Genomic DNA, 18045 nt, shown 5'->3' on the forward strand with positions numbered 1-18045 from the left:
CCAAACACCCAGCGCGCCCTAGACCTTCTGTCTGAGGATCAACTAGGGTCACCCAGCCACATAATAATACACACAGGCACAAACGACCTGAGAACACAGCAGGAAAGGGTGGCCACAGCACTCAAGGGAGTGATAGAAAAAGCTTCTTCTACTTTCCCCAACGCACAAGTGGTTATCTCAACCCTGTTACCACGAAAATACTTCCACCCTGCTACCATACAGCGGGTAAACACAAGTATTTCCCGTGACTGTGCATGAAAACCAAATGTCTACCTGGCCCACCACTCCACCCTGGACGTGAACAGCCTTTATGACCAGGTCCACCTATCCAAGGCAGCAGTGCCCACCTTCTCCCGGACCCTAAAGGATATCGCCCTCAACCGCAGACCCAACACCTCACACAGGAGCAACAGATCAACAGACACCCCGCCCAGACCAGCGAGACACTCTCCCAGACCTGCGGGACCCGCCCCCAGGACATACACATAGAGGACCCCCGCAGAGAGGACCTCCATCCAGACCACAGCACCATCAGCCACATCTACACCCCCACCCCCACCAATTAACTCCCCTCCAAGTCAACCATGCCCACACCCCATTTAGGCCCCCTCAGATCAGACCTATGCCCCTCCTACCCACCCCAAGCTCCCCACTCCCACAAAGAGGGCCTCAACATGAAAGTCACACATAAGCCCAGGCCGTGAGCAGGCAAACAGGCCCAACACCCACTCTTACACTAGCCCAAGCCAATGGCATGTACCAGATGCTCAGCAGGCTCTGCTCACAATTACTGGCCTGAGGCCAAACCACACAAACAACAACATTAGACACTTTATGGAACACAAAGCCTTCACTATTTCATCATGGAATATCCAAGGCCTAAGGTCATCTGCCTTTGGCCTAAAGAGCAGGAATCTGGACTTCACCAAAGAAATCGGAAATACAGACATTGTCATCCTACAAGAAACATGGTATAGAGGAGACGGACCGACTAGTTGCCCTCTAGGTTACAGAGAGCTGGTAGTCCCATCCACCAAACTACCAGGTGTGAAACAGGGAAGGGACTCAGGGGGCATGCTAATTTGGTATAGAGCAGACCTAACTCACTCTATTAAATTAATCAAAACAGGAACATTTTACATTTGGTTAGAAATTCAAAAGGAAATTATCTCAACAGAGAAAAACATCCTCCTGTGTGCTACCTATATCCCCCCACTAGAATCCCCATACTTTAATGAAGACAGCTTCTCCATCTTGGAGGGGGAAATCAATCATTTCCAGACCCAGGGACATGTACTAGTCTGTGGCGACCTAAATGCCAGAACTGGACAAGAACCTGACACCCTCAGCACACAGGGGGACAAACACCTACCTGGAGGTGACAGCATTCCCTCCCCCATATGCCCCCCTAGGCACAACTACGACAACATAACCAACAAAAACGGTTCACGACTCCTGCAGCTCTGTCGCACACTGAGTATTTACATAGTCAATGGTAGGCTTCGAGGGGACTCCTATGGTAGGTACACCTATAGCTCATCTCTTGGCAGTAGTACTGTAGACTACTTTATCACTGACCTCAACCCAGAGTCTCTCAGAGCGTTCAAAGTCAGCCCACTGACACCCCTATCAGACCACAGCAAAATCACAGTCTACTTGAACAGAGCAATACTCAATCATGAGGCATCAAAGCCAAAGGAACTGAATAATATTAAAAAATGCTATAGATGGAAGGAAAGTAGTGTTGAAACCTACCAAAAAACAATTAGGCAACAACAAATTCAATCTATTCTAGACAACTTCCTGGACAAAATGTTCCACTGTAATAGTGAAGGTGTAAACTTGGCAGTAGAAAACCTAAACAGTATATTTGACCTCTCAGCTTCCCTATCAAATCTAAAAATCTCTAACAGAAAACCAAAGAAAAGTAACAACAGTGATAAATGGTTTGATGAAGAATGCAAAAACCTAAGAAAGAAATTGAGAAACCTGTCCAACTAAAAACATAGAGACCCAGAAAACCTGAGCCTACGCCTTCACTATGGTGAATCACTAAAACAATACAGAAATACACTACGGAAAAAGAAGGAACAGCATGTCAGAAATCAGCTCAATATAATTGAAGAATCCATAGACTCTAACCACTTCTGGGAAAATGCAAATGCAAAACACTAAACAAACAACAACACGAAGAGCTATCTATCCAAAACGGAGATGTATGGGTAAACCACTTCTCCAATCTTTTTGGCCCTATAACAGAGAACAAACAGCAAAAAAATATACATGATCAAATGCAAATCTTAGAATCAACTATTAAAGACTACCAGAACCCACTGGATTCTCCAATTACATTGAATGAACTACAGGACAAAATACAAACCCTCCAACCCAAAAAGACCTGTGGTGTTGATGGTATCCTCAATGAAATGATAAAATATACAGACCACAAATTTCAATTAGCTATACTTAAACTCTTTAACATCATCCTTATCTCTGGCATCTTTCCCTATATTTGGAACCAAGGACTGATCACCCCAATCCACAAAAGTGGAGACAAATTTGACCCCAATAACTACTGTTGGATATGCGTCAACAGCAACCTTGGAAAAATCCTCTGCATTGTCATTAACAGCAGACTAGTTCATTTCCTCAGTGAAAACAATGTACTGAGCAAATGTCAAATTGGCTTTTTACCAAATTACCACAAGAAAAGGGCAACCAGTGAAGAACAAACACCCTTGTAAATACAACCCATATTTATGTTTATTTATTTTCCCATTTGTACTTTAACTATTTGCACATTGTTACAACACTGTATATATATATATACAGTGGGGAGAACAAGTATTTGATACACTGCCGATTTTGCAGGTTTTCCTACTGTGACACTCTGGCTCTATGGACTTTGAATATTGAGCCAGGGTTGTTCATTTTCATGTGTTTGGGTGTATTTCATTTGGTGGTGTTGGGGATGGGTGAGTTTCATTTTGTTTGTGTTGTGGTGATTGGTCTATGACTCCCAATCGGAGGTAACGAGTGTCAGCTGTCGGCTCGTTATCTCTGATTGGGAGCCATATATATTCTGTGTGTTTTCTCCTTTGTTTTGTGGGTTATTGTTTCTGTGTTGCTGTTAGTCTGTATCAGTATTTGAACTTCACGTATCGTCATTTGTTGTTTTCTTCGTGGTTGCTTTAAATAATAAAGTCATCATGTTCACTCGCAACGCTGCGCATTGGTCCGCTCCTTTTGACGATCGTGACAGAATAACCCACCACAAAAGGACCAAGCAGCGTAACAAGCGTGTCCAGGAGCCGAGGGTCTGGACATGGGAAGAGTTATTGGACGGAAAGGATCCTTGGGCACAACCGGGAGAATATCGCCTCCCTCGTGAAGAGCTGGAGGCAGCCAAAGCTGAGAGGAGGTGGTACGAGGAGGCAGCGCGAAGGCGAGGCTGGAAGCCCGTGGAAGAGAGGCAACCCCAAGAAATTTTTTGGGGGGGGCACATGGCTTGGGCAGCTGGGCAGCAGGAGGCTGCCACAGGGAGAAAAGGAGAGAAGGCTAACGGAGTACGGGAGCCATTGGCGAGTGGAAGGAGGGAAGTTGTTGTGGCACGGCATGAGAGACTGAAGTGTGTTACCAGTCCGGTCCGGCCCGTTCCTGATCCGCAGTTAAGGCCATTGGTGTGTGTTCCCGGTATAGACCGGCCTGTTCCTACTCCACGCACCAGGTCCACGATGTGCGTCGCCAGCCGGCCAGAGTCTGCCGTCTGCCCTAGGGCGTCTGAACTGCCCGTCTGCCAAGCGCTGCATAAGCCGCCCGTCTGTACTGAGCCTGCAAAGCCGTCCGTCTGCCATGAGCCTTCAGAGCCGTCCGCCAGATCGGAGCCGCTAGAGCCTTCCGCCAGACAGGAGCCGCTAGAGCCTGCCGCCAGACAGAATCATACACCTGCTATGGAATCAGCAGGAGCCGACGCAGCCCATACTAGACTGGAAGCTCAGGTTCGGGACCAGAAAGAGCAGCTCCTGCAGATGGGAGCCGCCCTGCTGGAGGTGATGACTGCAATCCGAGGCTGGGGTCCGCCTCCACCGCCAGCCTCCCAGCCAGCACCATCAGCCAGCCATGAGCAGCCAGATCCGTCAGCCAGCCATGAGCAGCCAGACCCGTCAGCCAGCCATGAGCAGCCAGATCCGTCAGCCAGCCATGAGCAGCCAGATCCGTCAGCCAGCCATGAGCAGCCAGATCCGTCAGCCAGCCATGAGCAGCCAGATCCGTCAGCCAGCCATGAGCAGCCAGATCCGTCAGCCAGCCATGAGCAGCCAGACCCGTCAGCCAGCCATGAGCAGCCAGACCCGTCAGCCAGCCATGAGCAGCCAGACCCGTCAGCCAGCCATGAGCAGCCAGATCCGTCAGCCAGCCATGAGCAGCCAGATCCGTCAGCCAGCCATGAGCAGCCAGATCCGTCAGCCAGCCATGAGCAGCCAGATCCGTCAGCCCGCCATGAGCAGCCAGATCCGTCAGCCAGCCAGGAGCAGCCAGATCCGTCAGCCAGCCATGAGCAGCCAGATCCGTCAGCCAGCCATGAGCAGCCAGATCCGTCAGCCAGCCATGAGCAGCCAGATCCGTCAGCCAGCCATGAGCAGCCAGATCCGTCAGCCAGCCATGAGCAGCCAGATCCGTCAGCCAGCCATGAGCAGCCAGATCCGTCAGCCAGCCATGAGCAGCCAGACCAGTCAGCCAGCCATGAGCAGCCAGACCCGTCAGCCCGCCATGAGCAGCCAGATCCGTCAGCCAGCCATGAGCAGCCAGATCCGTCAGCCAGCCATGAGCAGCCAGATCCGTCAGCCAGCCATGAGCAGCCAGAGCCGTCCAGCCAGGATCCGCCAGAGCCGTCCAGCCAGGATCCGCCAGAGCCGTCCAGCCAGGATCCGCCAGAGCCGTCCAGCCAGGATCCGCCAGAGCCGTCCAGCCTGGATCCGCCAGAGCCGTCCCGCCAGGATCCGCCAGAGCCGTCCAGCCAGGATCCGCCAGAGCCGTCCAGCCAGGATCCGCCAGAGCCGTTCAGCCAGGATCCGCCAGAGCCGTCCAGCCAGGATCCGCCAGAGCCGTCCAGCCGGGATCCGCCAGAGCCGTCCAGCCGGGATCCGCCAGAGCCGTCCAGCCGGGATCCGCCAGAGCCGTCCAGCCGGGATCCGCCAGAGCCGTCCAGCCGGGATCCGCCAGAGCCGTCCAGCCGGGATCCGCCAGAGCCGTCCAGCCGGGATCCGACAGAGCCGACCAGCCGGGATCCGCCATTCAGCCTGGTACTGCCCCTTAGTCCGGTGCTGCCCCTTAGTCAGGTACTGTCCCTTAGCCCGGTGCTGCCCCGTAGTCCGGTGCTGCCCCTTAGTCCGGTGCTGCCCCTTAGCCCGGTGCTGCCCCTTGTCCCGGTGCTGCCCCTTATCCCGGTGCTGCCCCTTATCCCGGTGCTGCCCCTTAGGCCGATGCTGCCCCTTAGTCCGGTGTTGCCCCTTAGTCCAGGTGGGGTTAGTTGGAGGGTGGTCATTGGGAGGAAGCTACCGAAGCAGGTTGTGACTGTGGTGGGGTGGGGATCACGACCGGGGCCAGAGCCGCCACCATGGACAGACGCCCACCCAGACCCTCCCCTAGTCCTGATGTTGGTGCGCCCGGAGTTCGCACCTTTAGGGGGGGGTACTGTGACACTCTGGCTCTATGGACTTTGAATATTGAGCCAGGGTTGTTCATTTTCATGTGTTTGGGTGTATTTCATTTGGTGGTGTTGGGGATGGGTGAGTTTCATTTTGTTTGTGTTGTGGTGATTGGTCTATGACTCCCAATCGGAGGTAACGAGTGTCAGCTGTCGGCTCGTTATCTCTGATTGGGAGCCATATATATTCTGTGTGTTTTCTCCTTTGTTTTGTGGGTTATTGTTTCCGTGTTGCTGTTAGTCTGTATCAGTATTTGAACTTCACGTATCGTCATTTGTTGTTTTCTTCGTGGTTGCTTTAAATAATAAAGTCATCATGTTCACTCGCAACGCTGCGCATTGGTCCGCTCCTTTTGACGATCGTGACACCTACTTACAAAGCATGTAGAGGTCTGTAATTTTTATCATAGGTACACTTCAACTGTGAGAGACGGAATCTAAAACAAAAATCCAGAAAATCACATTGTATGATTTTTAAGTAATTAATTTGCATTTTATTGCATGACATGAGTATTTGATACATCAGAAAAGCAGAACTTAATATTTGGTACAGAAACCTTTGTTTGCAATTACAGAGATCATACGTTTCCTGTAGGTCTTGACCAGGTTTGCACACACTGCAGCAGGGATTTTGGCCCACTCCTCCATACAGACCTTCTCCAGATCCTTCAGGTTTCGGGGCTGTCGCTGGGCAATACGGACTTTCAGCTCCCTCCAAAGATTTTCTATTGGGTTCAGGTCTGGAGACTGGCTAGGCCACTCCAGGACCTTGAGATGCTTCTTACGGAGCCACTCCTTAGTTGCCCTGGCTGTGTGTTTCAGGTCGTTGTCATGCTGGAAGACCCAGCCACGACCCATCTTCAATGCTCTTACTGAGGGAAGGAGGTTGTTGGCCAAGATCTCGCGATACATGGCCCCATCCATCCTCCCCTCAATACGGTGCAGTCGTCCTGTCCCCTTTGCAGAAAAGCATCCCCAAAGAATGATGTTTCCACCTCCATGCTTCACGTTTGGGATGGTGTTCTTGGGGTTGTACTCATCCTTCTTCTTCCTCCAAACACGGCGAGTGGAGTTTAGACCAAAAAGCTATATTTTTGTCTCATCAGACCACATGACCTTCTCCCATTCCTCCTCTGGATCATCCAGATGGACAATGGCAAACTTCAGATGGGCCTGGACATGCGCTGGCTTGAGCAGGGGGACCTTGCATGCGCTGCAGGATTTTAATCCATGACGGCGTAGTGTGTTACTAATGGTTTTCTTTGAGACTGTGGTCCCAGCTCTCTTCAGGTCATTAACCAGGTCCTGCCGTGTAGTTCTGGGCTGATCCCTCACCTTCCTCATGATCATTGATGCCCCACGAGGTGAGATCTTGCATGGAGCCCCAGACCGAGGATGATTGACCGTCATCTTGAACTTCTTCCATTTTCTAATAATTGCGCCAACAGTTGTTGCCTTCTCACCAAGCTGCTTGCCTATTGTCCTGTAGCCCATCCCAGCCTTGTGCAGGTCTACAATTTTATCCCTGATGTCCTTACACAGCTCTCTGGTCTTGGTCATTGTGGAGAGGTTGGAGTCTGTTTGATTGAGTGTGTGGACAGGTGTCTTTTATACAGGTAACGAGTTCAAACAGGTGCAGTTAATACAGGTAATGAGTGGAGAACAGGAGGGCTTCTTAAAGAAAAACTAGCAGGTCTGTGAGAGCCAGAATTCTTACTGGTTGGTAGGTGATCAAATACTTATGTCATGCAATAAAATGCCAATGAATTACTTAAAAATCATACAATGTGATTTTCTGGATTTTTGTTTTAGATTCTGTCTCTCACAGTTGAAGTGTACATATGATAAGAATTACAGACCTCTACATGCTTTGTAAGTAGGAAAACCTGCAAAATTGGCAGTGTATCAAATACTTGTTCTCCCCACTGTATATAAATAATATGACATTGGAAATGTCTTTATTCTTTTGGAACTTCTGAGTGTAATGTTTACTGTATTTATTGTTTATTTGATGGGCTCAAAACAGTGCAGAGAGATTAATTGAAACATTGAACTCAAATGAAATGATGAACTCTATACAGTTTTTCAATTACTCACAATACCAAAACTATAAAGAAGGTGTCAATTCAGCTACTCAAAACATCAATTGCATTTTCCAAAAAGCAGCATCGAAAGCAAATTTGAGAAAATCAAAGAAATGCAACATCAGAAACAATCAAAAAAATGTTTCTGAAAAATGGTTTGATAACGAATGTAAAACAATTAGAAAAAACTTAAGACAAATGTCAAATGAAAAACATAAGCAGCAAAACAACCCAGATCTACGCTATGAATACTTTGAAACTCTGAAATAGTATAAACATACACTAAAACGCAAGAAATTGAATTATACCAACAAGACACTTGATGAAATTGAAAGTGCAATTGACCAAAATCAGTTCTGGGACATGTGGAACAATTTAAGCATGACAAAGCCACAAGAATTAGCCATACAAGATGAAGGAATTTGGAAAACTTATTTTGATCATCTATACAAAAACGTCCCACAAAAAGACTTACAACAGAACCAATTAGAAATTCAAGAAAATTTGAACATCCTTGAATCGGTCATTAGAAACAACCAAAATCCATTAGATTACCCAATAACCCAACAAGAACTAAATGAAAAGCTAAAATCAAAGAAGGCTTGTGGTCTAGATAACATCAGAAATGAAATGCTGAAAAACAGCACACCTGAGTTGCAAAATGCTGTGCTTAAGTTGTTCAACATAGTTTTAATTTCTGGCTGCTTCCCTGATGTCTGGAACCAGGTGCTCATCTCCCCTATCCACAAAAGTGGAGACAAATCAGACCCCAATAATTACAGCCCCAGGACTCACACTATTTGACACAGAGGTAAAATACCTGCTATATGCTGATGACTTGGTACTTCTATCACCAACCAAAGAAGGTCTTCAACAGAACCTTAACATTCTAGAGCAATACTGCAATAATTGGGCCCTGGCAGTACATTTCAAAAATACGAAAATCATGATTTTCCAACAAAAAAAACAGATGTCAGAAACACAAATATAAATTCACCCTGAACAACACCATAATTGAACACACTAAAAATTACACATACCTTGGTCTGACCATATCTGCATCGGGAAACTTTAATATGGCAGTGAATGCACTCAAAGAAAAAGCCCGCAGAGCATTGTATGCAATAAAAATGAAATTATTCAAAATCAACATCCCAATTAGAATTTGGACCAAAATATTTGACAGTGTAATCCTACCAATAGCTCTTTACGGAAGTGAGGTTTGGGGGCCACTCAATAAACTGGACTTTAAAATATGGGACAAACATCCAATTGAAGCCCTACATGCAGAATTCTGTCGGAAAATTCTACAAGTCCAGTAGTAATGAAAATACAGAAAATATCATTAAAATGTTGCCTACATCTAAATTCAAGTACAAATTCAAGTCTGCAATTTAAAGCACTTCAAACCCAATAGCTGAGCCCAGAAACGAGCCCTCTCAGTCAGCTGGTGTTGGACCTAACCAACCAAGCTGACACCAGCACTGCTTCAAAAGAAAGAATTCCAATGAACAAAATCATGAACCAATCAAAGGACTCATATTTACAACATTGGAAAAATGAAACAAAATCCCAAAGCCGACTAAATTGCTATCTGACCCTAAACAGAGAATATGAATTGGCTGATTATCTCTACTCTGTCAGAGATACGATGCAGAGACAGATCCTTACCAAGTACAGGCTGAGCGACCATCAATTGGCAATAGAAACCGGCAGACATAAAAAGACATGGCTACCCAAAGAGGAGCGTATATGTGGTCACTGCACGACAGGGGAGGTAGAAACAGAAATGCACTTTCTCCTTTACTGTGATAAATATTCCTCACAAAGAGATTCATTATTCACAGCAATGACTACATTTATTCCAAATTTTAACTTATTAAACCCAGAGGAAAAACTAAAAATACTAATGGGCGAAGGAGCAATGGCTCCTCTTGCAGCTAAATATGTATTTGCCTGCCATAGCCTGAGGGACACTGAATAATAACATCTGCATAATAAATAGTAACGTACTTATTATTATTGTTATTGTTATTATCATTATTATTGTTGTTTATCATTCCAAATAGTAGTGGCATGGGTGGTAATGGTAATGATGGCAGTTTAATGATGGTGGTAGTAGTAGTGGTAGTAATGATGATGGTAGTTGTAGTACTGATATAATGGTGAAGATGACCGTTATTTAGTTATAAGTTAGTTATAGTTTCATTTTCCATATTTAGATTTGTATATTTATTATATTTATACTATTGACTGTTACCATTTTATTGTTGTTATTTATTTATTATTATTTACTACCATTTTTTATTATTATTTGTTATTCTTTATTATTTTATTACAAAGTATATTGTATACATTGTTGCTTTGGCAATATTGACGCAATGTTTTTCATGCCAATAAAGCAGCTTGAATTGAATTGAATTGAGAGAGACAGAGCGAGAGAGAGAGAGAGAGAGAGAGAGAGAGAGAGAGAGAGACAGAGACAGAGACAGAGACAGAGAGACAGAGAGAGAGAGAGAGAGAGAGACAGACAGAGAGAGAGACAGACAGACAGAGAGACAGACAGAGAGAGAGACAGACAGAGAGAGAGACAGACAGAGAGAGACAGACAGACAGACAGAGACAGAGACAGAGACAGAGACAGAGACAGAGACAGAGACAGAGACAGAGAGAGAGAGAGAGAGAGAGAGAGAGAGAGAGACAGACAGACAGACAGACAGACAGACAGACAGACAGACAGACAGACAGACAGACAGACAGACAGACAGACAGACAGACAGACAGACAGACAGACAGACAGACAGACAGACAGACAGTACAGACAGTACAGACCACAAATTTCAATTAGCTATACTTAAACTCTTTAACATCATCCTTAGCTCTGGCATCTTCCCCAACATCTGGAACCAAGGACTGATCACCCCAATCCACAAAAGTGGAGACAAGTTTGACCCCAATAACTACCGTGGGATATGCGTCAACAGCAACCTTGGGAAAATCCTCTGCATTATCATTAACAGCAGACTAGTTCATTTCCTCAGTGAAAACAATGTACTGAGCAAATGTCAAATTGGCTTTTTACCAAATTACCGTACGACAGACCACGTATTCACCCTGCACACCCTAATTGACAAACAAACAAACCAAAACAAAGGCAAAGTCTTCTCATGCTTTGTTGATTTCAAAAAAGCTTTTGACTCAATTTGGCATGAGGGTCTGCTATACAAATTGATGGAAAGTGGGGTTGGGGGAAAAACATACGACATTATAAAATCCATGTACACAAACAACAAGTGTGCGGTTAAAATTGGCAAAAAACACACACATTTCTTTCCACAGGGCCGTGGGGTGAGACAGGGATGCAGTTTAAGCCCCACCCTCTTCAACATATATATCAACGAATTGGCGAGGGCACTAGAACAGTCTGCAGCACCCGGCCTCACCCTACTAGAATCTGAAGTCAAATGTCTTCTGTTTGCTGACGATCTGGTGCTTCTGTCACCAACCAAGGAGGGCCTACAGCAGCACCTAGATCTTCTGCACAGATTCTGTCAGACCTGGGCCCTGACAGTAAATCTCAGTAAGACAAAAATAATGGTGTTCCAAAAAAGGTCCAGTTGCCAGGACCACAAATACAAATTCCATCTAGACACCGTTGCCCTAGAGCACACAAAAAACTATACATACCTCGGCCTAAACATCAGCGCCACAGGTAACTTCCACAAAGCTGTGAACGATCTGAGAGACAAGGCAAGAAGGGCCTTCTATGCCATCAAAAGGAACATAAAATTTGACATACCAATTAGGATCTGGCTAAAAATACTTGAATCAGTTATAGAACCCATTGCCCTTTATGGTTCTGAGGTCTGGGGTCCGCTCACCAACCAAGAATTCACAAAATGGGACAAACACCAAATTGAGACTCTGCATGCAGAATTCTGCAAAAACATCCTCCGTGTACAACGTAAAACACCAAATAATGCATGCAGAGCAGAATTAGGCCAATACCCGCTAATTATCAAAATCCAGAAAAGAGCCGTTAAATTCTATAACCACTTAAAAGGAAGCGATTCCCAAACCTTCCATAACAAAGCCATCACCTACAGAGAGATGAACTTGGAGAAGAGTCCCCTAAGTAAGCTTGTCCTGGGGCTCTGTTCACAAACACAAACAGACCCCACACAGCCCCAGGACAACAACAACAACAACACAACTAGACCCAACCAAATCATGAGAAAACAAAAAGAGAATTACTTGACACATTGGAAAGAACAAACAAAAAAACAGAGCAAACTAGAATGCTATTTGGCCCTAAACAGAGAGTACACAGTGGCAGAATACTTGACCACTGTGACTGACCCAAACTTAAGGAAAGCTTTGACTATGTACAGACTCAGTGAGCATAGCCTTGCTATTGAGAAAGGCCGCCGTAGGCAGACCTGGCTCTCAAGAGAAGACAGGCTATGTGCACACTGCCCACAAAATGAGGTGGAAACTGAGCTGCACTTCCTAACCTCCTGCCAAATGTATGACCATATTAGAGACACATATTTCCCTCAGATTACAGCGATCCACAAAGAATTCGAAAACAAAAAAAACCAATTTTGATAAACTCCCTTATCTACTGGGTGAAAAACCACAGTGTGACATCACAGCTGCTAGATTTGTGACCTGTTGCCACAAGAAAAGGGCAACCAGTGAAGAACAAACACCATTGTAAATACAACCCATATTTATGTTTATTTATTTTCCCATTTGTACTTTAACTATTTGCACATTGTTACAACACTGTATATATACATAATATGACATTTGAAATGTCTTTATTCTTTTGAAACTTCTGAGTGTAATGTTTACTGTTAATATTATTGTTTATTTCACTTTTGTTTACTATCTACTTCACTTGCTTTGGCAATGTTAACACATGTTTCCCATGCCAATAAAGCCTTAAATTGAATTGAATTGAATGAGAGAGAGAGAGAGAGAGAGAGAGAGAGAGAGAGAGAGAGAGAGAGAGAGAGAGAGAGAGAGAGAGAGAGAGAGAGAGAGAGAGAGAGAGAGAGAATGGAAGGTAAAGGATGAGAAAAGAGTAAGAGGGAAAATGAGATAAACACACACAGACATACATTCAACAAAAGCCTTCTGTGCCACTTCCACTACCTGGATAGATTAATACTGTCCATGCAGGAACAATAGAGTACTGGGTCAATTCTAGTTGGAATTGGAATTCAGGGCTACATTCTGATTACATTCTGCTGCCCTGCCCTATTAGCCAATCAAATCCATCAAAAATATAATATTCCTATATGTGTAGGTGCAGGGTCTACACTATGTTGAATTACTATAATTATTGTACTTTAACTTCACGGCCTCACTGACTTAGATGCAGCAAGACACACACACACACACACACACACACACACACACACACACACCCTCCCTCCCTGTCTCCATCCCTCCCTCCCTGTCTCCATCCCTCCCTCCCTCCCTGTCTCCATCCATCCCTCCCTGTCTCCATCCCTCCCTCCCTGTCTCCATCCCTCCCTCCCTGTCTCCATCCCTCCCTCCCTCCCTGTCTCCATCCCTCCCTCCCTCCCTGTCTCCATCCCCCCTCCCTGTCTCCATCCCTCCCTCCCTGTCTCCATCCCTCCCTCCCTCCCTGTCTCCATCCATCCCTCCCTGTCTCCATAACCTCCTCCCTGTCTCCATCCCTCCCTCCCTGTCTCCATCCCTCCCCCCCCTCCCTGTCTCCATCCCTCCCTCCCTGTCTCCATTCATCCCTCCCTGTCTCCATCCCTCCCTCCCTGTCTCCATCCCTCCCTCCCTGTCTCCATCCTCCCTCCCTCCCTGTCTCCATCCATCCTTCCCTGTCTCCCTCCCTCCCTGTCTCCATCCACCCCCTCCCTCCCTGTCTCCATCCTATGAAAAGCAGATGAAGGAAGAGGAAGGACCTGCAGGAAGTCACAGCACCACGAAAGGTGCACTTAAGCCTCCCTCCCTCCCTCCCTCCCTCCGTCTCCATCCATCACTCCCCCACTCTCTCTCCACAATATTTGTCTGTCTCTAATTGTCATACAGCTCTCACAGGTTTGTCATTCCTTCCCTCCACTGTTTTCTCCTCTCTCCCTCTACCCCCCCCCCCCCCCCTCTCTCTCTCTCACTGTAATTGTGCAAAAACTAATTTTGTTGTTAGAAGGGTATTGTATACATTGGACTGCATGTGTGCACTAAAAGGGGGTAGAAGTGCCCCAATTATCCCACACTGGTGTTTACATGGATAGCAGGCACAACCACACACACACCTCAACGTGCACACACACGCACACACACACACACACACCATAACCCGGTAACTACAGCCTACCCTGTTGGTGGACCCATTTATAACATGAATAGAGTAGAAATGCAGTATTCTCAGGCAGTTAGGGTGTGTGTGTGTTGGAGGCCTTCATTGAGGGATAAGTGGCATAGAGCAACTCTGTGATAAGTGTTCAGTAAACAGGTCAGGAGAGTCAGGTAGCCTAGCGATTGGGCAGGTAACCAAAAGGTCGCTGGTTCAATTTCCTGACACGGCAAGGTGGAAAAATCTGTCGTTCTACCCTTGAGCAAGGCAGTTAAAACCCAACAACTTCTCCCCTGGCGCTGTGGACATCAATTAAGGCAGCCCCCTGCACATCTCTGATTCAGAGCAGTTGGGTTAAATGCTGAAGACACATTTCAGTTGAATGCATTCAGTTGTGCAACTGACTAGGTAGCTCACAGCATTCTGTCACACACAGTTAGCTTGGATACTCAGTCCCTATATGTAGTCCTCTAACTGTATTGCCACTGTTAGGAGTCAAATCTGCTGTTTGATTTGGATTAACATGGTTCATTAACCCAATGTACCAACACTGTCAGACTCATTACACTCCTTCGTCCAATTTTCCCTCCCTCCTTCTATCCCCATCCGTGGACAAAACCTCTCTCTCTCTCTCTCTCCGGCTGGATTGGAGTAATTCTAGAGATAATTTTAGGATAATCTCCCATCAAATGTCTCAGAGTGCTGCCACCCTGCTTGCCCACTGCCTGATTACCAGCCTCGCTGTGCCAGCCACTTCTGCTGACCGTTGTCACACACACGTTTCCACACACAAACACACACACTAGGTTTAACTTTACACACACAATTTCAAGCCTGCCAACCATTCCTACTTCCTGCTACTGCCAACACTCACTCAGCTGCATACAAATAAACACACACACACACATTATGCAGGGGGGAGTCACTACTGGGATGTTTGTTTGCCACCTAGTGGTAGAATTTACAACATGCATTTACAACTCATTCTACACTCCAAAGATATCATTTATTGACCAACACTGCCATCTGGTGCCAAGGTATCAGTGTTACTACATGAATGGCTTCAGATAGCGATCTAGCATCAGCCTACCCTCCTCAAGTCCTAATCATAGCCATTAGAGGGAGACATGTAGCAATTTATGTAAGTTAAAGTTTCCTCTAACGCCAACATGCACTTGAGTGTCTCCTGGCTGTTTAAAGACGTACTCAGAAGTGTCACATCTCACTCACACATAGAACTCTTAGAGACGCTTTCTTCTGGACCACGATACAATCTTCACTCCCTCTCCTCTCCTCTTCTCCTCTCCTCTCTTCTCCTCTCCTCTCTTCTCCTCTTCTCTCCTCTCTTCTTCTCTCCTCTCTTCTCCTCTCTTCTTCTCTCTTCTCCTCTTATCTCCTCTTCTCTAGTAATGAAAGGTACAGACACTGGGGTCTCTCTTTCTTTCAGCTGCATAACACTTTCAACAACGCTCTCCTCTCTTCTGTTCTTCTGTCCATCCATGGAGAATAGGTAGAGTGAATATTCGCTCTAACTCCCCTGAGGTTAAAGTATGCACATCCAACAAATTGAACAAACTGAAAGCACAACCACAGGTGCAGGGAACACTAAATACCATGGGAAGAGAAAAAACATACCGTACCTGCAGACTTTGAATGCTCTGCTCCCATTTCGATCAATAGGTATTTTTCAGATTTTATTCCACCTGATATTCTCAGTGAGGGAAGTATCCCATCAGAAGTATCCCGTCATTCAGAAGTATCCCATCGGTCAGAGCTGAAGCTTCTTGAATTGAGTGAGTCTCTTTACTTCCCAAAGCAGGGAGAAACAGTAACACATTATCAGCTCTATGCCTCTGTCTTCAGCCCTCACTGTCTGCTCTGACAGAATACACTCAGCCACAGAGCTCATTCTGACCTAAAGTTTAGCTGGAGAGAGAGAGAGAGAGAGAGAGAGAGAGAGAGAGAGAGAGAGAGAGAGAGAGAGAGAGAGAGAGAGAGAGAGAGAGAGAGAGAGAGAGAGAGAGAGAGAGAGAGAGAGAGAGAGACAGAGAGAGCGAGAGAGAGAGACAGAGAGAGCGAGAGAGAGACAGAGAGAGAGAGAGCGAGAGAGAGACAGAGAGAGAGAGAGAATATAACACAGCCACCAGCTCACAAATCTGTAATCCATTGAGCCTTCTGAGTGAAGTCTGTCCTTCTGTTACACCCCGACTCCTCCACCCTCCTCATTTAATAAGGTCACACTGTCTCCCCCACTTCCCGTCTGCTCTACACTGCATATCATCCAGTACGGCACCGTGCCATCATCCAATCATATTTTAGTTCTCTCAACTCCTGACTGAGCCACTGTCTGCTGTTGTCCAGAGCCACTCGCTCGCTATACCTCTGCTGTCCTTCTCTGCACATCCCTCCCTCTCTCTGTCCCCATCTTCATCTGGCACTCCTTTCCCCATCTTTCATATCACTCCTCCTATCATCTCTTCTTCTCTTCCCATTCTCATATACTCTCCACCAGTGTCCTACTGCCTTCTCTGCGTCTCTCTGTCTCCAGCAGACTGCATATATTATTATCAATGACCTCCCTGCCTATTGTTTATGAATGACCAGCGCTGCATGCCAAACAAAGGCTATTTTCATAAGAAAGCTCCATTTAATTTCAGCTCCAATTAGATAGGAGGCTAAAGAATAGAGGTGGACAGTCCGCAGCCCCTAAGGATGGCAGGCCCCATTCAGAGCCATTGAATGGGGCCTTATTGCTTTCCTGGACAAAGGGAGCACGTGGATGGGCTTTCAGACTAGAAGACACAGAACAGAAATGACTGGGAAGAGAAGACAGTCTCCGGTACAATAACAAACCTTTAAAGGGAAATACAGTGTGTTCGCTTATCCTTCCATCCATCAATTCATCCTTCACTCTTTTCTCTTTCTTTCGTTCTTTCTGGTGTGTTGTAAGGCCTGGAAATAAATGACAGACCGTTGAAAGAGAGAGGAAGAGGAAGGAGGAGAGGAAGAGAAAGGAGGAGAGGTTTGGTGTGTGGTGTGGTGTGTGGCGTGGTGTGTGGTGTGTGTGTGTCCGCAGATGATTGATTTATGGCTTTGAAAAAAGAGAGAGAATAAAAAAAGAAGGAGAGAGATGATTTGACAACTACACAATGACTGGCTGTCACTTTCTCTCTGAGTAATAAGAGGGAGATTGATGAAAGAAAGAAAGAAAGAAAGAAAGAAAGAAAGAAAGAAAGAAAGAAAGAAAGAAAGAAAGAAAGAAAGAAAGAAAGAAAGAAAGAAAGAAAGAAAGAAAGAAAGAAAGAAAGAAAGAAAGAAAGAAAGAAAGAAAGAAAGAAAGAAAGAAAGAAAGAAAGAAAGAAAGAAAGAAAGAAAGAAAGAAAGAAAGAAAGAAAGAAAGAAAGAAAGAAAGAAAGACGAGAGAGAGACTATTCCAGATCAAAGAAAAACAACGTGACTAAGAATGACCCTTTTCAGTCTCTTCTACTGTTTATAGTGTTAATCGAATAGAAACAATGAGAACATGTAAGTCCTGGCTAGAATCAATCTGTGTTAGATCTGGGTGTTAGATGATAAATCAGGATAATATTTACTTTGTATTTATGCAGGAATATTGAACAGAAGACAAAGGATGACTTTAGCCAATCAGGGAACAAGGTGATGGAGCTACATTGATCAAATATGACATCTAAGCCTTTGAGGCGACACCAGCAGAAATAGAGCCTTTCCCTTAGAAACCAAAACAGGAGAGTCTGACTACACAAAGGGCTTCGATAGGCTTGTTGCAGTGTGTGTGTGTGTGTGTGTGTGAACCAACCTTAATTCCTTTGGCAGGTAAGAAGAGAGGAAGGATCATGATCATCATAATCATCATCATGGTGGTTGTCGTTACCAGCCTGCTCCCAAGCCTTCAT

The sequence above is a fragment of the Coregonus lavaretus genome (assembly GCF_964263955.1).
Source record: "Coregonus lavaretus genome assembly, chromosome: 16".
Classification (NCBI taxonomy): Eukaryota; Metazoa; Chordata; class Actinopteri; order Salmoniformes; family Salmonidae; genus Coregonus; species Coregonus lavaretus.